This window comes from Bombina bombina, chromosome 5 (genome assembly GCF_027579735.1).
Source record: "Bombina bombina isolate aBomBom1 chromosome 5, aBomBom1.pri, whole genome shotgun sequence".
Taxonomy (NCBI): domain Eukaryota; kingdom Metazoa; phylum Chordata; class Amphibia; order Anura; family Bombinatoridae; genus Bombina; species Bombina bombina.
Genome location: NC_069503.1, coordinates 493,741,656 through 493,766,996, shown reverse-complemented (window position 1 = coordinate 493,766,996; position 25,341 = coordinate 493,741,656).

The following is a 25,341-nucleotide window of genomic DNA, read 5'->3' as shown; positions in this document are numbered from 1 at the left end:
CCCAATCAAAACAAAACTCCTAATAGAGTAGAATACACTGGGTCTCAGCTAATAATTATATGATGCATATAACTAATCTAAATATAAACAGTGCAGGGCTTTTAAATAAGAGTATAAGGCTCTGTCATCTAACCAATTAACATTTGGAAACTACTGAATAGACATTGATATCCTAAATTGACCCATATCACACACAATTTGTACACTTCTCATAAGTATAACATGGTACTATAAACCGGTATGAGAACCAAGAATATCAAGTACATTAATTGTATACAAGAATGTGCTAGCCAAAACACTGCGTTATGGTCTACCTAATAGTGGGACACATAAGTATGAGGGAGCATATTGGGCAGCCTCCATATTAGAAGTCCGCGAGGCACTGAGGATTTAAATGAGCGTCAGGGGATTGTAAGTTCAATAAAGGAGAGTCTCCGGAGTATTGAATGTTTATTACTCCTTAACAGCAGTGAACTCTGTTGCTTTAACCGACTCCGGTGACTGGAGAGGAACATCCGTGGGAAGCGTCTAAGCTTACTGGAAACATGAGACTAGGGGTTACCTGCATACCATATCTCTCTGGCAATGTTATTACTGCTGGCAGGCTATCGATAGTCTCTCTCCTGATCCCTCCTTTATGATGCAAACTTGGGAAGCCGTGGTCACCTTCTAGCAGGTAGGATGCAGAGCTTAGATCAGCTACACAATTGAGACCGTGTGATTTTACTCCTCCTGGGGCCTCCACGTGCACATTCATTTCCTCTAAATCCGGTGCGTTATATAAAAGAGCTGACCTTCTCATGCCGTCTTGCGATCTCTCTCCACTTGATCCGAAGCAAGGTTTGCTCACTTCTGCCCCGATATCTACTGCTTTTAGAGGTGTAGAGTCATCTTGTATCTGTAAGGGATTCAAGTGCGTTGCAGTAGTGACTCCTGATTTGCCGCCGCCATCTTGCGCACCATATAGGGTGTGAATCTGTTCGAGGAGCTGTGCAAATGACAGGCTAATCGCAGAGTAGTGCTCTTCCAGCATCCCACAAACGGTAGCCTCAAATTTGTTCAATGCAGCCTCCGGATCCATTTGGTATATATTAAGAGGAGAGTACTCTGTAGATATTTGGAGAGATCTCATCCATACAATGCAGGCAGTTACTAAAGGCCTCAGAACGCACTATCTCTGAGGTGGTTCAAAGTTCCCAGATCACTAGTCTAATCACCAAAGGGCTGGTATATGTGGTCATCTTTACCTCCAGAGTATTTTGAAAGTTTATGCTGTTGCAAAAGTTGGATATTTGCCCCTTTGTCAGAGGAGCTCCAGACACACACGTCTGCTCTCTTTGCTATCAGGCTCCGCCCCCCGATTTACAAAAATTTAAGTTTCAGTTGAGCAAGCAAAGCAATACAGGTGTAATGAAGGATTTTCTCAACAAATGACAAATTACAGTATAAATAGAACCTTTATAATCTCAATAATAAAAAAAATATTTCCTAAAATCTGTGTGACTTCACTTAAAATTCACATCCACTTAGATACAGTACATTTAATAGAATAAAAATGCCAATTCATGATTAGTAAATAATTAAATGGAAATTAGACTGGGTAGCAGGAAGGGGATGCAGATATTTATGGGGGCACTAAGCTATGGTTAATATATTAATTTGCAGATATCTGATTGTAATCATGATGTTATGAACAATCCCTACTTGTATGCAAACTCATATGCACACAGGGATATACACACAGACACACACACACACACTCACACACAGATATAGTCACCCACATATTCACACACACAAACCTACACATACATACCCACATATGCACTGGCACACACACGGATGCACACACATTCCCGCAGGCATATAAAAACAAATACATATGCACATTACAAATGCAAACAATTACAAATACAGACATACAGATGCAGAGATACACATCCAAACACATGCACAAAACACACATACACATGCACAGAGATACACCCATACAGAGACAAACACACTCACATACAGATTCACACTCAAATACACACATGCACACATATATACCCATAGGGATATAAACACAAACAGATACACACAAATAACACACACACACACAGATACATCCACACAAATAAACACAGACACACACACACATACTCATATATACAGTATATATATATAAATAAATATATATAAATATATATATATATATATATATACAAAATAAACAGATAGAGTCCAGCACTTATTGAATTGCTTTAACCTGGCTGTGTGCTCGTTACAATGGGCTATCAGCAAAAACCCAAACAGGTACAGTCCATATGTAGAAAGTAACAGCACCACTGCATCAATTTTCTTAAAGGTGAATTATTTCTTTATTGGAGATATCACAACAATAAAACAGCGACGTTTCGGACCTACATGGTCCTTAATCATGCATAGTTAAAACACAGTAAAACACACATTTAAAAAGGGTGGTATGACCAATCAAATTTCAGCTCATATTTTTAATTGAATTAACCCATGCCTATCCAGGTAAGATAATATACATATTACTTTTTCTATTAGTGGCCTCTAGTGGTACCATATTGAATAACACCCTATCAAAATTTATAAAAACAAATACAGATCGTAGTCCCTATTCAGACCATAAGGGTACAATGTATTTAATTTCTTAATCCACCAAACTTCTTTTTGTTTTAGTTTAAGTTCTCTGTTACCCCCTCTTCTATGTGTGGGGATATGGTCGATTACTTGGAAGCGCAGCTGACTAACAGTGTGTCCCATTTGGGTGAAATGTGCAGATACTGGATTTAATTGATGCCTTATGCTGACTAAACCTATCCCTGGCGGCTTGGGTGGTCTCTCCGATATAACAGAGGCCACATGGACATTTGAGTAGATAGATTACATAATTGGTTTGACAAGTGTATAGACCATTGATGGTGTACTGTTTACGTTTGTCATTTTGGGCCAAATATTTACCTCTAATAACTGAATTACATTGTGCACAGTGCAGACAAGGATAACATCCTTTATTGGGAGTAGTCAAATAGTTAATTTCAGATTGTTTAGTTGTCCCCACATCTGCTCTGACTAGATTATCCCTTAGATTTCTCACCCGTCTATAGGATGGCATTGGTGGTAATTTGAAAGACTCAACCTCAGGATTGAATTTAGTTAATAGATGCCAATGTTTTCTTACTGCTTTAAAAATATGTTGGCTTCGCTGACTATATTCCATAGTGAGCACCAATCTATTTACATCATTTTTGGTTTTAGGTTTGGCTTTACTTTTATCAAGATCCATGATACTTTTATTTATAATCTCCTGAGGATAACCTCTTTCGATAAACTTCTTACCCATAGATTGTAGCCTAGAGGGCAATCTGTCCTGATCACTCACTATCCTTTTAGTGCGTAGTAACTGGCTTCTTGGGATAGAATTGAACACTGTCTCCGGATGAAAACTTTCATACCTCAAAAGAGTGTTTCTGTCTGTAGGTTTAGTAAAGAGATCAGTGTTCAATTTATCATCTTGTATATAAACAGTGGTGTCCAAAAAATTAATCTCATGAGATGAATATGTAAGTGTAAACTTGATGTTTGTCATTGAGGCATTAATTTCATCCACAAACTGTGTCAGAGACTCCAATGAGCCCCCCCATATGCCAAAAATATCGTCTATATACCTTAGCCATAGCTTACAACAAGAATTGAATGACTTATTAATGTAAACAAATTTATTTTCAAAGCCACTCATGAACAGATTGGCATATGAGGGGGCTACATTGGAGCCCATGGCCGTACCCCTCTTCTGCATATAATAGGTGTCCTGAAACAAAAAATAGTTGCAGTATAAAACCAGTCTTAACAAATCATCAATAAGATCTATCTGTGTTAGGTCATACAATTTACAATTATTCAAAAAACTTCTCACAGTATCAAGGCCTGCCTCATGAGGGATAGAAGTATACAAATTAACCACATCTAAAGAGAAGATAAACCAACTTTCTTCCATTTTTACTTTTTCTAGTTTTATCAAGAAATCATTGGTGTCTTTTAAAAAGGACTTCTGTTCTTTAACCATTGGAAAAAGAATTCTATCCAGAAAAATTGACACATTTGAAAAAATGGACTCTGTGCATGCCACAATGGGCCGCCCTGGTGGGGATGACATATTTTTGTGAACCTTGGGCAAAGTATAAAAAACTGGTGTTATAGGATGTTTCTTATATAAAAAATCAAATACCTGTTTAGTTATAGTATTACATTGGACTGCCCTATCCAGAATTATTTTTAATTCTTTTTGTATTTCAACAAGAGGATTGTGGTCTAGTACTTCATATACCCCTCCATCAGAGAGTTGGTGTAAAATTTCTTGAATATAGTACTTAGTGTCTAATATTACAACAGCTCCGCCCTTATCGGCATTTTTTATTGTAATATCTTTATTGTTTTTTAGGGACAACATAGCTTCATATTCATTTTTTGTAAGATTATAATTTTTCATCTCTGGATTTAAATTAAATTTTTTCATTAAGTTATTGATATCCTGTTGTACAAACCTAATAAAAGTTTCCACACCAGAATTACTGGTAGGAGGTATGAATGAAGACTTTTTATGTAAATTAAGGCATTTCAGATCAAGGGGATTTGTTTGCATAACACCTTCATTTATTTGGATTTCAGTATACACATTATTTGTATTTATATTATTGCTACCATACATAGCCTTCAACCTGAGCATTCTGAAAAATTTATACAAATCTTTATCAACTTCAAATTCGTCACAGTCCTTAGTAGGGCAGAAGGAAAGTCCTTTCATTAGCAAGCTATGTTCCGTCTCGGTTAGCGACGGGGTATGCGGAAATGAAGGTAAATGCACAGCCTGACCACATTTCCCCCATACAGGACAAGGAGAGTCTAGTAATTAATATCTCGGCATACGAGCTAACCGAGACGGAACATAGCTTGCTAATGAAAGGACTTTCCTTCTGCCCTACTAAGGACTGTGACGAATTTGAAGTTGATAAAGATTTGTATAAATTTTTCAGAATGCTCAGGTTGAAGGCTATGTATGGTAGCAATAATATAAATACAAATAATGTGTATACTGAAATCCAAATAAATGAAGGTGTTATGCAAACAAATCCCCTTGATCTGAAATGCCTTAATTTACATAAAAAGTCTTCATTCATACCTCCTACCAGTAATTCTGGTGTGGAAACTTTTATTAGGTTTGTACAACAGGATATCAATAACTTAATGAAAAAATTTAATTTAAATCCAGAGATGAAAAATTATAATCTTACAAAAAATGAATATGAAGCTATGTTGTCCCTAAAAAACAATAAAGATATTACAATAAAAAATGCCGATAAGGGCGGAGCTGTTGTAATATTAGACACTAAGTACTATATTCAAGAAATTTTACACCAACTCTCTGATGGAGGGGTATATGAAGTACTAGACCACAATCCTCTTGTTGAAATACAAAAAGAATTAAAAATAATTCTGGATAGGGCAGTCCAATGTAATGCTATAACTAAACAGGTATTTGATTTTTTATATAAGAAACATCCTATAACACCAGTTTTTTATACTTTGCCCAAGGTTCACAAAAATATGTCATCCCCACCAGGGCGGCCCATTGTGGCATGCACAGAGTCCATTTTTTCAAATGTGTCAATTTTTCTGGATAGAATTATTTTTCCAATGGTTAAAGAACAGAAGTCCTTTTTAAAAGACACCAATGATTTCTTGATAAAACTAGAAAAAGTAAAAATGGAAGAAAGTTGGTTTATCTTCTCTTTAGATGTGGTTAATTTGTATACTTCTATCCCTCATGAGGCAGGCCTTGATACTGTGAGAAGTTTTTTGAATAATTGTAAATTGTATGACCTAACACAGATAGATCTTATTGATGATTTGTTAAGACTGGTTTTATACTGCAACTATTTTTTGTTTCAGGACACCTATTATATGCAGAAGAGGGGTACGGCCATGGGCTCCAATGTAGCCCCCTCATATGCCAATCTGTTCATGAGTGGCTTTGAAAATAAATTTGTTTACATTAATAAGTCATTCAATTCTTGTTGTAAGCTATGGCTAAGGTATATAGACGATATTTTTGGCATATGGGGGGGCTCATTGGAGTCTCTGACACAGTTTGTGGATGAAATTAATGCCTCAATGACAAACATCAAGTTTACACTTACATATTCATCTCATGAGATTAATTTTTTGGACACCACTGTTTATATACAAGATGATAAATTGAACACTGATCTCTTTACTAAACCTACAGACAGAAACACTCTTTTGAGGTATGAAAGTTTTCATCCGGAGACAGTGTTCAATTCTATCCCAAGAAGCCAGTTACTACGCACTAAAAGGATAGTGAGTGATCAGGACAGATTGCCCTCTAGGCTACAATCTATGGGTAAGAAGTTTATCGAAAGAGGTTATCCTCAGGAGATTATAAATAAAAGTATCATGGATCTTGATAAAAGTAAAGCCAAACCTAAAACCAAAAATGATGTAAATAGATTGGTGCTCACTATGGAATATAGTCAGCGAAGCCAACATATTTTTAAAGCAGTAAGAAAACATTGGCATCTATTAACTAAATTCAATCCTGAGGTTGAGTCTTTCAAATTACCACCAATGCCATCCTATAGACGGGTGAGAAATCTAAGGGATAATCTAGTCAGAGCAGATGTGGGGACAACTAAACAATCTGAAATTAACTATTTGACTACTCCCAATAAAGGATGTTATCCTTGTCTGCACTGTGCACAATGTAATTCAGTTATTAGAGGTAAATATTTGGCCCAAAATGACAAACGTAAACAGTACACCATCAATGGTCTATACACTTGTCAAACCAATTATGTAATCTATCTACTCAAATGTCCATGTGGCCTCTGTTATATCGGAGAGACCACCCAAGCCGCCAGGGATAGGTTTAGTCAGCATAAGGCATCAATTAAATCTAAAGATATGTCTCTGCCAGTATCTGCACATTTCACCCAAATGGGACACACTGTTAGTCAGCTGCGCTTCCAAGTAATCGACCATATCCCCACACATAGAAGAGGGGGTAACAGAGAACTTAAACTAAAACAAAAAGAAGTTTGGTGGATTAAGAAATTAAATACATTGTACCCTTATGGTCTGAATAGGGACTACGATCTGTATTTGTTTTTATAAATTTTGATAGGGTGTTATTCAATATGGTACCACTAGAGGCCACTAATAGAAAAAGTAATATGTATATTATCTTACCTGGATAGGCATGGGTTAATTCAATTAAAAATATGAGCTGAAATTTGATTGGTCATACCACCCTTTTTAAATGTGTGTTTTACTGTGTTTTAACTATGCATGATTAAGGACCATGTAGGTCCGAAACGTCGCTGTTTTATTGTTGTGATATCTCCAATAAAGAAATAATTCACCTTTAAGAAAATTGATGCAGTGGTGCTGTTACTTTCTACATATGGACTATATATATATATATATATATATATATATATATATATATATATATATATATACTGTATATACACACATCGTATATATACACATCCAAAAGCACATAGACATATATATGCATGCACAGATGCACACACAAGGAGATACAGTCACATACATGCACACTCATACATACACTCACACACACATACACCCTCACATGCACACATACATACAGATACACACATGTACATACACACAAAATCACATGAATAAAAAAAGTACATGTCACATGTACATATGATTTTCTGTTTAATTTTTTTGCATTTAAAACCTCCAGAACAAAATACTTTTACAAATTTCAAGTGGGTTCAATTACATGAAGCCTTTTTTTCATATCATTCATCATGTTTTATAATCTCAAGAAAACTCTCTGAAAGAGATTTTAAACAGCATAAGTAATCTTCCTTGACTTTTAACAAGTTGCCCCCTAACATGAAGAATGGAAACCAGAATACATAGCCAAGATTCTGATAATATTTCAGAAAGATTTTCAAAGATTTTCTTTAAGCATTAACTCATATCCCAAATTATATGTTTAAGCTATTGTTTGGTTTTTTTTTTTTTGTCATATTACTTTTGGAGTTAAAAGAGGCTATTAATATACAAATAAATAACCTAAACATTTTAAATATATTAGATACATGAATATTTAATGTTTCTCATTTAAAAATGTGTGCTAAAATATTTATACCTTCATGAAAACATTATGGTACCAAAAAAGAATGTGATTTTTTTTTTGTCTTTCTTTCTTTGTATAGCTAGAATTTGTAACCTTTCCTCTTATTAAGTTATGAGGTTGATTCTAATTCTTTAAAAAAAGTTTGTCAATATAATTTTCTTTAAATACTCTATAGACTTTAATGGTGAATTTTGAAGAAAAAGATCTGAAATAAATTATTCTAAATTATTGTGATCAATCCATATATAACTTGAGTTTAACTTGTTGAATGGCAACATCATATTTCATCATTTATGTATATTGCACATGCATTTTATTTCTCTCACAGTCACATTTTTATTCTTTTCAATCCTTTAATTACTATACCAACATGGAAATTGATGTAGCTTATTTATTATTAGTTGAAGTAGCACATTCTATATCACAGAATAATTTCCCATCTATTAAACTAAATATACTTATATACACGCACACACATATATATATATATATATATATATATATATATATATATATATATAAATATAATTTTTGGTATCAGAAGAATTTAAATGCAATATATATATATATATATATATATATATATATATATATATATATATATATATATATATATATATATATATATAAAATATACTAAATCTATTAGGGAGATGGTGTCAAAAATCTACTTTTTATTAATTATTGTTTGGGTGCAGACCCTGTAAAACACATAAATTTACTGCAAGTTTCAAGAGAGAAATTTTGAAGAGGACACAGTAGTGTTCTCTCCGAAATAGACAGGGGTTTCAGCACTCCATAGAGTTTACTCTATGGAGTGCTGAAACCCCTGTCTATTTCGGAGAGAACACTACTGTGTCCTCTTCAAATTTTCTCTCTTGAAACTTGCAGTAAATTTATTTATATATATATATATATATATATATATATATATATATATATATATATATATATATATATATATATATATATATATATATATATACTGTATATATATAAAGAGTGGAAAAAGCACACTATACAGTTACAGGAATAATAGTTCAAATCAAAAGAATAAAAAAGGAAATGTTCTTAGCCCAAAATTCTATTTGGATAAATCAATGTTTCTAAATAACTGTCTAATAAATGTCTCATAAAAGTGACTTGCTCAGATGAATCAAATGAATAAATGAAAAGAACAAAAAAATAAATAAAAATAAATAAATATAAATAAAAGCATAAGCAAAAGATCAATTACAATTCATAGAATTGATTACAGGTAAAGTAATAAATGCTTCATGGACACAAAAGTGTTGATTAGTGCTGGTTAATGTCCTCCCAAGCCCAGTGTTCAAAACAACAAAAAGCTGTATCACTGGCGTATAAAATTGTTACTGCAGATCTGATGAAAAGTTCTTACAATGATATCCACATGTGTGTAAAAAATGCCCACTTACTAAAAGTAACCTCAATCAAATAAGGTAAGTGTTGTGCATCTTTAAATAGCAGGTCCTGTATCTATCAGTTCAAATGTTTGCTTCTGTGCAACCTGGGTACAGCCTGATACAGCTTTTTGTTGTTTTGAACACTGGGCTTGGGAGGACATTAACCAGCACTAATCAACACTTTTGTGTCCATGAAGCATTTATTACTTTACCTGTAATTAATTCTATGGATTGTAATTGATCTTTTGCTTATGCTTTTATTTATTTATATTTATTTATATTTATTTATATTTATTTATGTTTTTATTCTTTTCTTTTATTCATTTGATTCATCTGAGCAAGTCACTTTTATGAGACATTTATGAGACAGTTATCTCTTTTATTATTTAGAAATATTGATATATCCCAATGGAATTTTGGGCTAAGAACGTTTCCTTTTTTATTCTTTTGATTGGAACTATTATTCTTGTAACTGTATAGTGTGCATTTTTCCACTCTTTCTATACATATTTTGGTTTTATAAATTTGGACATTAGATACTCTTGGGTGGGGACCCGAGTTTTATTCTATCTCCAGGTATTAGGCAGCCTATTTGTAGTTACATTTTATCAACTATACTGTCCCAGGGTCTTTAACTTAGCGCTGATTTAATTTTCTCTTAATATAAATAATATAAATAATATATTTAGTTTAATAGTTGGGAAATAATCTATCTATCTATCTATCTATCTATCTATCTATCTATCTATCTATCTCTCTCTCTCTCTCTCTCTCTATATATATATATATATATATATATATATATTTTATATATATATATATATATATATATATATATATATATATATATATATATATATATATATATAAACTGATAATTCCTTAATGGTTTAACATTTTGGTTAAACTTTTGCTTTATTTTTATTGTTTTAATCAGTGCCTTGTTTTGCATAGGACATGCACATCTGACTGTGTACTGGTTGTTAAAGACTAATATAATAAAAGAGTCATAGTGAAAACCATCCTGCTATGATCTCGCTGATGTGGCATGACCACAGGGTATGAAAATGAAAACTAGATAGGCAGAAGTGGATGATTTCATATTTGCAGCCTTTCAACATAGTCCAGCTTTAACTACCTTCTCTGTCTTTTCCTTTTGTTAGATTCACACAGTCTACTCTTCCAATTGCTTTAGCCTGAAGCAGTTGACATTTACCCCAGCTAGATAATCGAGGAATAACATTTGCGTTACAGTTTAACATGACCCCTGCCTCTACAGCTCTTTTTAGATTACCTTCCAAAAAAAAAAATGGTTGCTGACACTGTAGAGATGGGGGAGGGGGAGTGACGGGGGGGGGAGTATAGGAAAGCTTATTATTGTAGCAGCACAGTCAATGTCATGAGGAGCTGCTCTGCCCTTTTCAGTTCTGGGTGAGCTACTATTAAGGAAAAGGTATTAAAAGACGGATGATTGTGATGCGTACGACACACAGGTTAAGCAAAAAGCAAAGGTTAATGGATTGACTGTTACCTGTGTATGAGGCTTAAGTGTTGCCCTATACACAAGAGGATTGTTTCTGTATTTTCCCCTACGGAAACTGAATTAAAGGGCTAATTTATTCTAACACAACAGGGAGTATTGGCCACTTTCTCGATAGCCAAGGACAAACGCTAATTTAAAAAAATAAATGAATAAAAATGGTTAAGTTCAGAAGGTTTGTCTGTATTTACGTCTGGGTAACATGAACAGTTAGGGTAGCCATGTTGAGTATATTGTGGCATTAATAAAATAAAAGACGTTAATTGACAAAAGAAAACGTTGAACCATAACCATCCTATGCCTAAAATGTTATTTTAAAAAATATATATTTCCATTCACTGTTTTAGTTCATGAATAACATTCAAAACCACTAAAATATATGGTTATTTTAACTCCATGTTGCTAATACTTTTTTTCCATTTAGTAAAACTTACACCCAAATCAGTTTGAATAGCTATTTATTGTTCAATATTTGATAAAAATGATACAAACAACATTAAGCTATTGTAAATTTAGGGTATTGCTACACATATAAAATGTACAGCTATACATTATTCAAACATCAGATATTTCCATTTTGATGTTATTAAAATCACATAATAATAATAATAATAATAATAATAATAATAATAATAATAATAATAATACCACCACCAATCAGCAAGTGCTACCCACGTGGTGAACCAAAAATGGGCCGGCTCCTAAGCTTATATTCCTGCTTTTTCAAATAAAGATACCAAGACAACAAAGACAAGTTTATAATAGGAGTAAATTAGAAAGTTGCTTAAAGGGATAGTGCATTACTACAATTAAGAATACTATGCACAGACACTGATCTAAAAATCCAGTAAAAACTTTTTAAAAACTTACTTAGAAGCTCCCAGTTTAGCACTGTTGAAAAGGTTAGGCTGGGATGCCCACTGAAATGAACTGGAAAGCAATAAGAGCAGACACTTCCCCCACCCCTGCACAAAGAGGAGCAAACTGGAGCAGGTAGACAACAGTCTACTTCTAAAACTTTGGGGCTTGGTTAGAAGTCTGAAAATCAGCACAATGTTATTTCAAAATAAGCAAAAGTATACTTTTTTTTTAAAAAAAAAAAAAAAAAACCCTGTTCTGGCTTTATAAACGGATAATCTACAAAACATTTATGGAAAGAAAGAGCTAGTGTACAATGTCCCTTTAAAATTGCTCTATCTGAATACTGAAAAAAATGGGGGTTTCATATCCCATCCATTAAAACGCAATTATTTGTAATTTGATACTTAAAATTGCAGTTTATCCACTGGACCCAGAAAGGGTGAATTGCATTTTTTTCTGTAACTTAAATGACTCTTTCTCAAAGTAACGGCACCACTCTAACAATACACTAAAGGGAGAGTAAAACCTAGACATCCTATATAATAGAAGGCCAAGTATGTTTGTGTGACCCAATCATGCGCAGTAGAGACTGCGGAGACAAACATACCTGGTCTTAACCCCTTAATGACCATCACCAATGCACAGTAGAGACTGTGCAAGACAAGCGTGAGTTTGGCACTGCTTGTTAAGCCCTTAAAGATCTGTCCTCTCTCTGCTGCGATCTCATATCGCTATTTCTGCATGCCCCACGAGTGGGGCAGTGCAGAATTAGAGTGGCAAAGGTACTGAAGCAAAGAGGGACACTTTGTGTCCCTTTCTGCATAGGGCAGCGGTAGTGCTAATCGTTGGTGGTGTGGGAGGGTTAGGTGGGAGGTGGGAGGGCGGCCCATCGCTGGAGGGGGTGGGAGGGGTAGGAACAGGTGGGAGCACTACACTACAGAAAAAATGTATGCTAAGAGCAGCAGGGAGGTGGAAGGAAGGAGGGGAAACAAGAAGGAGTATCCGGGGGGATCCTAGATTGGAAGATGAAATAAAGGCTAGGGAAAGGATCTTGGAGGGGGCATTTTGGCTCGTGAACATAGGCTTTAACACTAGTTTTATTATAAAAGGTTTAAGTGAATGTCAATTTTGATTAATTATTGCCCGGTTTTTAATAATCCTATTAAAAACAAGGGCACTTTAATTAATCAAAATTGACATTTCACTTGTTTTCTTCAAAAACTTACCTTTTAATCCTGGCAGCTGCTCCAGCACTTCCTCCACCCCTTGGCAGCCGCCTTCAAGGGTCCAAAATGCCGAATCCGGCTTCCTCCAATGGAGGAAGCCGGATTCATAATTTCTGACATCTGCAGAGGCTTCCGAAGGCTTGGGGAATCGCTGGAGCGGCTACCAGGATTAAAAGGGAAGTTTTTGAAGAAAATTAGTGAAATGTCAATTTTGATGAATTAAAGTGCCCTTGTTTTTAATAGGATTATTAAAAACTGGGCACTAATTAATCAAAATTGACATTCACTTTAAGTTACGCATAATAAAAAACTTTACAATATACTTTGGTTATGTATTTTGCCCCCTTTTTATGTTATTTAACTCTGAAAAAATAGTATTTTCTAATAATGCAGATTTATCAAGGCCAAAACTGCTACATATTCCCCTAATTGGCTTTAGCAGATAAGAACTGCAACATAATGTACTCTATACTAACAATGTGAATCGGACTAGCCTTGTCAACTGCAGACTCACAGATTGGCTCAGCCAGATGAGGCAAGTGGTGGGTGGAGTTTGGCAACTGAAAAAAATAACTTTGCATTGTAATTTGAAGGTGTTTGCTATCCCTATACTTTTTGCGAGCGCAGCAAGTGTCAGTACTTATTTTTATGAGTTGTAATATGTATGTACGCTTCTATGCATGTATGTATGTGTATGTATATATGTGTACATGACCAAATCAGCAATACATTACAAGGAAAATAAAAATAACTAATGCTTAATGGGATACTAATAAAAAAATTAAAGGAGATTTAAAAATGTTCAGAAAATAAATGTAATGCGCATTTGAATTTAAAGGTAAGTGCTATTGCATTTTATTTTTATTCTGCATTTATTGATTGTACAATTTTACAGTATTTAATGGTCCTTTGAACAATTAACTTATGGTTTAATTTACAGTTTAATGCATGTTTAAGCTTTTATTAAAGGGACACTGAACCCAATTTTTTTCTTTTGGGATTCAGATAGAGCATGCAATTTTAGGCAACTTTCTAATTTACTCCTATTATCAATTTTTCTTCCTTCTCTTGCTTTCTTTATTTAGAACTCTGGACAGCACTTTTTATTTGTGGATGGATTTATCCACCAATCAGCAAGAACAACCCAGGTTGTTCACAAAAAATGGGCAGGCATCTAAACTTACAGTCTTGCATTTCAAATAAAGATAGCAAGAGAATGAAGAAAATTAAATTTGATAATAGGAGTAAATTAGAAAGTTGCTTAAAATGTCATGCTCTATCTGAATCACAAAAGAAAATAAAATGGGTTCAGTGTCCCTTTAATACTCCATTACAACATACTTCATCAATTTAAACATGTCTTGGTGTAAAAATATATATATATATATATTTTGCCTACTGGCGAGAGTCAGTGGATAAAGAAATCGTGTTACCTTCAGTGTTATTGTATCAAACAATTTCATCCTGATTACTTATTACAGGATATCTAGCAAACTTACTAAGAATAATATGAGATAAAATGCATAGACGAATATTTAAATTTCAATATGAAAATGAGAGATTAAATAAATACTTATAAATATATTATTCTTAATAAATTGTCACAAATACAATAAACTATCATTATATGATATATATATACTGTATATATATATATATATATATATATATATATATATATATATATATATATATATATATATATATATAAATGTGTGTGTGTATATATACACATATAAAATACAATATTCACATTATATTTTGCATTGAATGAATGTATTGCTCCAAATATCTTACGTACAGTGGATTTGTATTGTTACCCTAAGATTTTATTTGTAATTTTTAAGCTCATGAAATGACTATAATCGTTTTCTACTTCTTTATTTGAATATGTTGACACAATGCAATTGTAGTCATTTTCTATTAATCTTTGAATGATTTGCTATGAAGTGCCCCAGGCTTTGAACTAATTATAGTTTAATTAAAAGTTGTCTTTGGAATAGGTGGGATGAATATGAGCTTAATACACTGCAAACCACCATTAAATTCTTATCAATCTTATTTATTTATCTTCATATCTGAGACACAATAGCTTGAGAAAAATTACTGCCAGAAGCATTGACAATAATAAACTGATAACATGATATTGCGTTTCTCATAGCTAGCAGATCATCTGATACCCCCCCAACTCAAGAGACAAAGAATGGCAATAATATGATTTTTTAAATTATTTTAACTATTAATAATTATATTACATTGTTTTTTAATTAAGTCAAAATGGATGACTAATCAAAGTACAATTTCACACTGTATAGGAAATGATTACATAAATGATATATAAATGATAGTGAGGTTAAAAAGCAAGTGCAATATACAAAAAGTGCATGCAATATGTCCACTTTATGATTTTCTGTGAAATATTTTAAAAGATTTTGTCAGTAGGTGTCTCCCCTACCATAGAATTTTAAGATTTTGCATTATATAAGACCATTTAAAATAAATGTGAAGACTTACCACAATAAATGTAGACCATTTGACCCTCCATGATACATATGACTGGAGTACAAAATATTCTGTCCAATTAATGAGACATTAAATTAACCTAGGTTTCTAAAACAGGATTCATATTAAGGTAACATTACATTTCTGTCAGCCTCTGAGTTAAAGTACTTTTTAACACGAGAATGTTTTATGGTCTTAAAACTTTTGAAGTTCGAGATGAAATCAGTTTAATGCTATTACCCAATAATCCCATAAATTAAACAAAAATCAAATGTGCAAATAAATTGGAATTTATGAGTAATAAATCTCAGCTTTATTCAAATATACAATAATTAAAAAAACTAAGAAAATTATCTTTGAGCCACTTAACGCATGAACATTTTTTATATATTTTTATATTTAATTTTATTGGAAATGTATTCTTTTTAAATATACTATAAAATATAAAATATACACTGTACAATTTTAACTAATATTTCATATTTTAACTTTTATTCATTCAGTCATTCATTTATGTATTTATTTATTTAACCAGTTTTATCTGATGTACTGCATAGGGCATATGCATATTTTTTTTTAGGGAAATGTTTCTAAAATAAAAACCATTCTAATATATAATACACCCTACTATAATGTTCATGGATTACTCCATACATAAAATGAAAATAAAAATTATTGCATAATTGAAAATGAATTTGTGAACAATTAAGTTGATCAGTATGATCATGAAATCATGAAGTAGTACCGAATTGTTTGACAAGCTGTTTTATATAGGAGAATGATACTATTACATAATGAAATGATGCATCAATAAAAAACACCTGCTGTCATTTTCACTCACTAAAATATTTTTGATTTGTGTGATCAAGAACTCTCTCAATAAAATGCCCTTAGGAAGATGCCTAATATGACATTTTGGGGACTGTTGTAGATCAAAGTATATTATATATATATATATATATATATATATATATATATATATATATATATATATATATATATATATATATATATATATAATCCATACTCATCTATTGGCAATTCTTGATATGGGTGTAAGTGTTCCTAAAACCTAACTTTTTAGAAAGGATTTCCTGAGCCCTCACAGTGTCAACCTGAAAAAAAGTGTTCAGAACCTTGGTGGGTATAACTGGGAATAAATGAGAATGCTGATATCCATATGCTCTATCAATTTTTTGGGGGCAATAGTATGTTACTTGAAAGTCTTTGATGAAAGAAATTAGGTAGATTGCTAAATGTCACACCATTGAATTTTCTGCAGTCCAATAACTAAGATATATTACTAAAGAGTTAATTATTAGCTATATCCTTTAGTAATAATGAAATACACATTTCCCCAGCATTGATATTGTTCTAATGAACATATCAACTTGTACCTGATGTTTGTTTTTTTTAATTTATGAGTACATCAAGATGTCTTTAAAATAACAGTAAACAGCTTGTAAAAAAGTGTGTCTTCTTTCTGCATTATTATGATAAACTAGCATACTGTATTGTGTGAGTGAAAATGTTTTGAAAGCATTAACACCTTGTTTCTGCAGGTTTTTTGACAGCCAAATTCCCCTAAGGTCTAAACCACCTATTCCGTCCTACGTACTGTAGTATAACCTTAGATAAAATAAGACCAGACAACATTGTTGGGAGAAAGACCGGTCACGGTCACGTTTATTAAATAAATGATTAACTAGTTCCTAAATATCCTCTATTATTATTCGTAGGCACTCGAACATATCTTAACTTTAAACTTGAAAACAAGTTTGTCATAACACAAATCGGTGGCGGCATCTAACCCTAACCCCTAACCCCTACTAGTAGACGGCCAAGGCCCCTTTTGATGTTTGCAGCGTGACACTCAGCTGTTCACGCCCAATGGCACAAGGAGAGAGCTGTGATGTTTAGAGATCTTCTGCCTGCATCTGCAAGGGAGAGGACCCCTAGGCCGGCACCTAGTGGGCGTATCTTCTCCCTCTTTTTAAACCGTCACTCTTCTCTCCCTGTGCCCGCTCCCCAGGGTCTTGACCACCCACCCACTATGGCATTTCCACCCAATCCTGTAAAAGGTGACCCCTTTCAGTCGAATCGTGCAACCCTCCTGATAGGGGTGGATGGCTATATTAACAACCTAGGCTTACTTAGGCTAGCTCAATTAAACCTGACCACCCGCCACAAGAGCCAGGCATACTCTTGCCGTCACTAAACCAACAGGCACCTATTATCTACACATTAACAATTACTTAACCAAATGAATAATTATTCTTTTCTTTTTTTTGAATATGCCTTAATATATAAACAGCCCCCCGCATGATCCCTCAAATTATCCTTAACAGCGCACTTCTGATGTCCTTTAAGAACAAGTCCAGCCCAACGTCCGTTAGGTGGACACCATCAGGGCGAAATAGGTCCATTTTTTCGGCTGTAGTTGCCTCGTGTCTGATTAAGAAGCCCCCCAGGGCCGTGACTGTCCTACCCATCTCCCTGTTGACGTTTTTCCTCACATTGTAAGCTGCTTTCTGAGTCACTATATGCCTCCACTGCAGTCGAGCAACTACATTGGACCACCCCAGCCTCACATCCCTGAGCCAGGTGTGCACCCACTTTAAGTTAGCTGCCATCCTCTTAATGAGGTCCAAAGTGGGCACCAAACCCAAGTCATTCCCCCCCAGGTGCAGCACTTAGATGTTAGGCTGCCCCCACCTCCTGTGTGCCTCTTACAGAAGAGATGGCAAATCTTCCCATGTAAGGCCCCTACGCCCTAACCAGCGTAAGTTGGCCCTGGACATTGAGAATCCAAGTTGCTGACCTTCCGGAGACCGCAACGCCATGATGAACGCCCAATGGATAAAAGAGTGGCCTACTATCCACACATGAACTGGAGGGGAATTTTCACCTAACGTACCTGGCAAAACAAGAGTAAACCACATTAACCCTTTTTGCCAGCCCCCAATTCACAAATCCAACCGTTTTTGTCCCAACTAGGGCTTCAACTAAGGAAGCCATCCTAACCGCAAAGGTTTGTATCTACCCCAAACACCCCTTGTGTTTTTTTTTTAATATGTCTTGCATAGGCCTAATGTACGTTTTATATCGGCTCGACTTCCATCGCCCTATGCATTTAATTTCCTGTGTGGAAGCGCCTCGTGCTGCCATGCTGGTGGCCGCTCCAATCTGAAATGAATGCGGGTCGATCTTTTTAGGATCCAACCCCGCCTTCTCCGGCGCCTTAGCGAAGACCCTACTGAACTGGAATACCGACAAAGCATTCCCATCCTCGTGAACCAGGAATTGTTGCGAGCCCACATGCTTCACTTTACTGAAGTCCTCCACGCAGCACACAGGACAACACTCCACAAACTCCTGCTTTGCAAGGGACAACCAAGTCCCTTTGCCCTCCTGGTCTGTCTTCGACCTAGGTATTAACAAAAGAAGCCCCCCATCTGTTGAACGGATGTGGTCTGTCTGGATACCCCCCGTACCCTTTGCCTTGGATGAGGCCACCAACTCCCCCAAGCGTAGTGCCCCTGCAAATGCTAAAACAAACGCCGCACTCCAAGGCCAACTTTCTCAAACTAAGTGGTGTGATAGGTTCCCTACGATCCATCAGACAGGGGTCCACCCTACCCCACCCCTTCAGCACCTGCCTGACTAAAAATGCTCTTGAATGATCAACATTCCCCAATGCTTTGTTGAAGAAGGCTATAGCAGACAATCTGCCTCCCGCACCCACTCTACTAATCCATTCCTGCCTTAAAACCACTAACCACCTGCACCTGTGAAGCCATCTGTACCTGCACACCTCTCTGATGACAGAATGCCTCCCATTTTTTCCAGTGGCTCAAGTAAGCAGTCCAAGTCTTCGGCGCCAATGATGCTCTGATTAAGGGGAGGATGCCTTCCCAACCTTCAACAGCTGCCAAAGAAAAGGTGGGCACATTAAAACATCTTTCTCTGCCCTGGGTGCTGCTTTCCTAAACTGCTCCCAATTAAATCGAGAGAGTGCATCAGCGATTACCCCCGGGACATGTCTGTTGGTGAAACAAATGTTGAGCTGCAAGCAGCGCAAAACCAAATGCCTCAGATAATACACCACCCCCGTGAGGATGTGGATAATTTGTTAATGGCGTACACCACACTCATATTGTCCGTCCAGAACACCACCGACCTATTCGCTAGCCGCCTACCCCAAATTTCCATGGCTATCACAATCGGAAACAATGCAATGTTTCTAGTACAACCCGCTGCTATCCACTCCAGGGGCAATGGAGCTGCGTTCCACTGCCCATCCAGGTATGCCCCATACCCAGAACTGCCTGCTGTGTCCGTAAATAGGTGCACATTTTGTTTGAAACTGGAGGGTGCCTCCAGAGAGAAACCCTATTGAAATGCACCAGGAACTCTGCCCACACATCCAAGTCTTCCTTCACCTCAGCCGTGAATATAGCTCACTTCGCCTGCCCCAGTGGACCTTTCAGCTGGCCTTCCAGATGGCGGTTAAAGACTCTGCCCATCGGGGTGGCCCGCCCCACAAAATTAAGAAGGCTGAGCAGCGACTGGACCTTCTTGATAGGATCCCTGTCTTGCCCGTGCACCTACTGCACAAGTTGCAACACGCTTGACACCTTGTCTTCTGGTAGTCTGCAAACCATCCGCACAGTGTCAATCTCTATCCGCAGAAATGTGAGACATGTGCAGGGGCCTTGCGTTTTATCCCCCACAAGCGGGACCATTGAACCCCACCATCATATCCTTCATTACCTCCATGAGCCTGTCACACTCAGTGCCACCTGCTCTCCCTACCAACAGAAAATCATCCAGGTAGTGGGCCACCGACCCGACCCCAGATGCCTTCTGCACCACCCAATGGAGGAATGAACTAAAGCACTTGAATAGGGAACAGGACAATGAGCACCCCATTGGTAAACATCTGTCCACATAATAAGCTCCCTCAAACTTCATCCCCATCAACCTGAAGGCTGACGTGTGTAACGGTAGCAGTCAAAAAGCGGATACAATATCCATTTTTGCCATAAGGGCCCCCGGGCCGCAATCCCTGACCATCTCCAATGCATCATCGAAAGACTGATAATGCACCAAGCTCAGCTTCGGGTCAATAGCATCATTAACAGACTCCTCTTTTTGGAATGACAGGTGATGAATCAATCTGAACTTCCCTGCCTCCTTCTTGGGTACAACCCCCAGCGGGGAGACCACAAGGTCAGCAAGAGGAGGAGTTGCAAATGGGCCAGACACCCTGCCCATTGCCACCTCCTTTGCCAGTTTCTCCCTGACCACATGCGGGACTTCATAAGCCATTTTCAAATTCCTGTGTACCGCCGACCCCACAACCCTGCCTAGCACCAGAATCAGAAACCCCCCCTTCCATCCCTGACCGGAGCAACCATGCTGCATCCCATTTCGAGTTAGTTTGCCAGCCATGTTCCCATGGCCGCCAGTTTAAGCGGGGTTGGGGCCCTTGACACCAACTCCTGGCTTGGGGGCTGGTTTGACCCTTCCCTGCTCCTTTCTCTTGCCACACTCGACTCCTGGGTGGGGGCCACTGCAGAACTTGCATATGTGACGAAAGGAACAACTGCTCCCCCGATCTCATTGCCTGTCCTGGAATTTCCAGCACTCCCTACCATGCTTATTTAGTTGAGGTCCCTGACATGGCACTGGCCCTGGGGAGGGGGACCTCCCCTCCAACCCCAATTTTCACCATAGGTTTATGTCCTGTGTACAGAAAGGTCATGTCGTACTCACGCCATGCCCCTTCCTTAAATCTAGTATGGATATCCTCTATCTTATCTTGATACTTGAATAAGTTATGCCTCTACAGGGGCCACCTATCCACGTAACACGCAGCCAATACCCTGAAGCATTTTAACCATTCCTCATAGGTATCGGGCCTGCGCACCTTTTTTGGGCCTGTGCTGTCCGTTGTCCTTTCCCTAGCTCTAAATGCATCCAGAGAGAGCTCAAAAACGTTCACGTATGGCCCTTCCTGAATTTTCTTAATGACCTTCATCTTGAGATGGCCTTACAGGGAGTGCACCAGACAGGAATAGGTATCCCCCTGAGCCGCCACCTTTCTTGGAATCTGCACCGCCGAGGGTGTGATGCCCCCAGGCCCTGACGCCCCTGCTGGCCCTTCCACCAAACCTGGCTCCCTCAGCCTTAGCCTTCGCCTGCCCAGCCACCATTTTTTTAATCCACCTGAACATTTTCCGCTGGCCCTTACCCACTAACCCCAAGTCTTCCCCACTTTCTGAGCCTGACCTGCTAGTGGATGACCCTTTGTCAGCGTGTGTAATGCCAGGTGCATAGTACTCACAGTTTGCCGGCTGCTCACCTTCCTTTGATGTCTGGGGAGCTGCTCCGTTCTCCGCCAACTGTTCTCTGCTGGGCCCAGCAACTACCAGTGCACTTGATGCTCTGGTTGCCATACCTGTTGACTCCTTTTCACGCACCTGTGGAGACAAAGCAACTTGGGGAGTACTCTGGTCCATGAATAAGGCATCAAAAGAGGAACTTGCACTCATCTCCCCCTGAAATCCCCCAACATTCATCCCCAAGGCTGTTGAAACAGCCCTCCTGATAATCTCCACTTGCCCTAACCCGTCCTGGGCATGCCCACTGAACCCAGGAGGGGCTTGAGGCCTGTCCGCTTCCCACAGCCCAGCCTCCAATGCCCTCCTAATGGTATCCTCTGTGACCCCACCAGCCCGAGCATGCTTACCAGCACCCTGACCTGTGTTAGGCCTAAACATCTGTTCACCATACTGTGCACTGTGCATACCCGCATGCATCATCCCCGCATGACCAGCCCCCATCCTCACAGCCTCATACCTTGTATTCATCCCCCAAGTTATTGCCGTTGCTCCTGGGGGCCCCATGCATCCACACACATCATCCTGGACCCTCGGGTCCTCTCTTGGGCATAGCATACTCCTTCCAGCCCCATCAGTACTTCTCCGTGGGCCATCCACCCCACCCACTACCAACATTCCACCTGGACCGGAACCCGGTAAGTGCCCTGATTCCCCAGATACCCTCCCTGTGCCTTTTAAGGCCCCATCCGCGATCCAGAGCCTCCCCAAGTTACCTCGGGTGCTCTGTTTGCGTGGGCCGTGATATGGGCCTTCGCCCCTCCTCTCAAGATGGCAGCCACGATCCTTCTGACTTGAAGATCTTGAGGAGGAAGTTTTGCAGGATCCGCCATGCGAGGGGGAGTGGCCTGATTTGCTGGATGCTCTAGCCTGCACGCTAGGCTGCAACCCGCCACCCACAACACCTGTGGACCCTGGTGCCTTCTAGCCCTGATTATGGCCAGTCGGGCCCATCACTGAAGCCAGGGATTGTGCATGGGCCAGGACAGCTGCCATGGCCGCCGGTGGCAATGTAGCAATGGGTTGATCACAGCCCCCCTAACCGCTCCCCCTGCTTCACCTGACACACCGGACCACCTTGTGGGCCAACCTGACTACAACTGGGGCCCTCTAAATATGGTGAAAGCTGCTGCAGCATAGGGCCTTGGTCTACCCCTTCCCCCCCAGTACCCTGGGCCTGTCTCCTAGGGCCTTGCACCCTATCCCCTGCCTTCCTCCATTTATTAAAGCTTCTGTTTGGGGGGTGTTTTTTTGGGGGGTTGGGGGTACCGCCTCATCTGAGCCATGCTCCTCTCCTCCTCTTGCAGGTCCCTTCTTCCTTGGTGTCATATCCACCACTTCACAATATCTCTTCAGTGGCATCGACTTCCTCCTGGCTCTCTCCATTATCCAAGCTCTGCCCAGGACACAAAGAAACTTGCTCCTTGAAGTCTGGAAGAGGCCAGTATTATTGCTGCAGGACCTATAAAGGTAAGCACAAACACCCGCCTCCACACCTGTTACATTGTAACAAACACAATCCAGCATCCTCCAGACTTCAAGTTGGTAATCCCTTAATGTTGTTCCTGACCCACTAGAGGGCCCTCCACTATCATAACTACTTGCCCTATAAGTAGTAGCCAATCCAGCTGTTGCTGAAGTTGCTTTTACTGCTATATTGTTGAAAAAACTCATCAATGTTTTGCAGTTTGTTATATTATCATCTCTGCTGACGTATATTAGGGACAGATATATAGCAAGGTTGGGCTTGGGAAGTTTGCAGTGTGGACTTCCTATTCTCAGAACCAGAAAATCCACAATTCCGACTTCAATTACAGGGGAAAGATGGCAAAAGAAATGATGAAAGAATATTGGCAAAGTTTTTTTGGTTCAAATAAACTATTTTAATTAGACTCTCAAAAATGTAACTGTCTGTAAGGTAATTGATAACACAGTTCAATAAATAATTGCTAGCACTACCACAGGGACAAAAAAAGGACCAAAAGCTGGTAATTTAAACATATACGAGTTATCAGACATTTAGAGGCAGATTATTAACAAAATTGAGGATGACAAATGAAAAATGTCAGAACATGTATACCAGCATTTAACATTGCACAGCAATTCTTGTGAACTGCTGGTGCAATACCGCCCCCTGCAGATTCGTAGCCAATTGGCCCCCAGCAGGGGGTGTCAATCAACCTGATCATATTAGATCGGGTTGATTTCTGTCTGCCGCCTCAGAGCAGGCGGACAGGTTATGGGGCATCAAGTTCCATACGGAGCTTGATAAATTGACCCCATTGTGTCCAAGTATTCCACTTACCAGAGTGCACATAGTTAATTGTAATGTTAGTTGTTTTTTTATAAGTAAAGTTAGGTTGTGTGGCAGTGTGGGGGTGTGGCAGTTTAGGGGTTAATAGTGTAGGGGGTTACTTTGTGATGTGGGTGTGTGGTGGTTTAGGGGTTAATAGTGTAGTTTATTGCAATGGTTTCCTCTGGCCAAACCTTTATACGTGACCTTTCATAGAAAATATGGAGAGCGTAAATTACCGCAAGTTCACGTAAACAAATTTGCGGTAATTTTAACAGTATGCCATTTGTGATATGTATTTGAGCGTAAAGAACACCGTGATCTCGCAATCACGTTTATGCTCTTCATGCTAACAATAACGCTCCACTCATAATATAGCCCTAAATAAATCATTGCTTGAATGATGTATTCAGAGCAAAGATTAGCCTGAGAATAAGTTGTCCATGTATTTTTAAAAAAAATATATATTTGTTGGTTAAATATTGAGAAAATAAGGGTAAATTTAATATTCATAAAGTAGTGAGCACTGCCATATAGTAACTTAGGTTACAGTGAGGCCAATTAGGAATGCTTATAAATGGCTTACTAGAGTGTGCAGCCAATAACTGTGTGGAATATATCTGTGTCTCCACTTCCATGTTTAGCATAATTTAGGAAAGCCCACAACAGTGGCATCACTAGGGGGGTGCGGGCCGCACCCGGGTGACACCCTCTAGGGGGTGACACCACCAGAATTTTTATTTTATTTTATTGAAATTCAAAGAAAATCTAGAGATGCATAGATTTTTTTTATTAGAGGGGCCAGCATTTGTGAACATTAGTGGGATTGAGGAAGTTGTAGACACTTATTTTTTTTGCCCCTTGAGCCAGCGCTGCAATTTC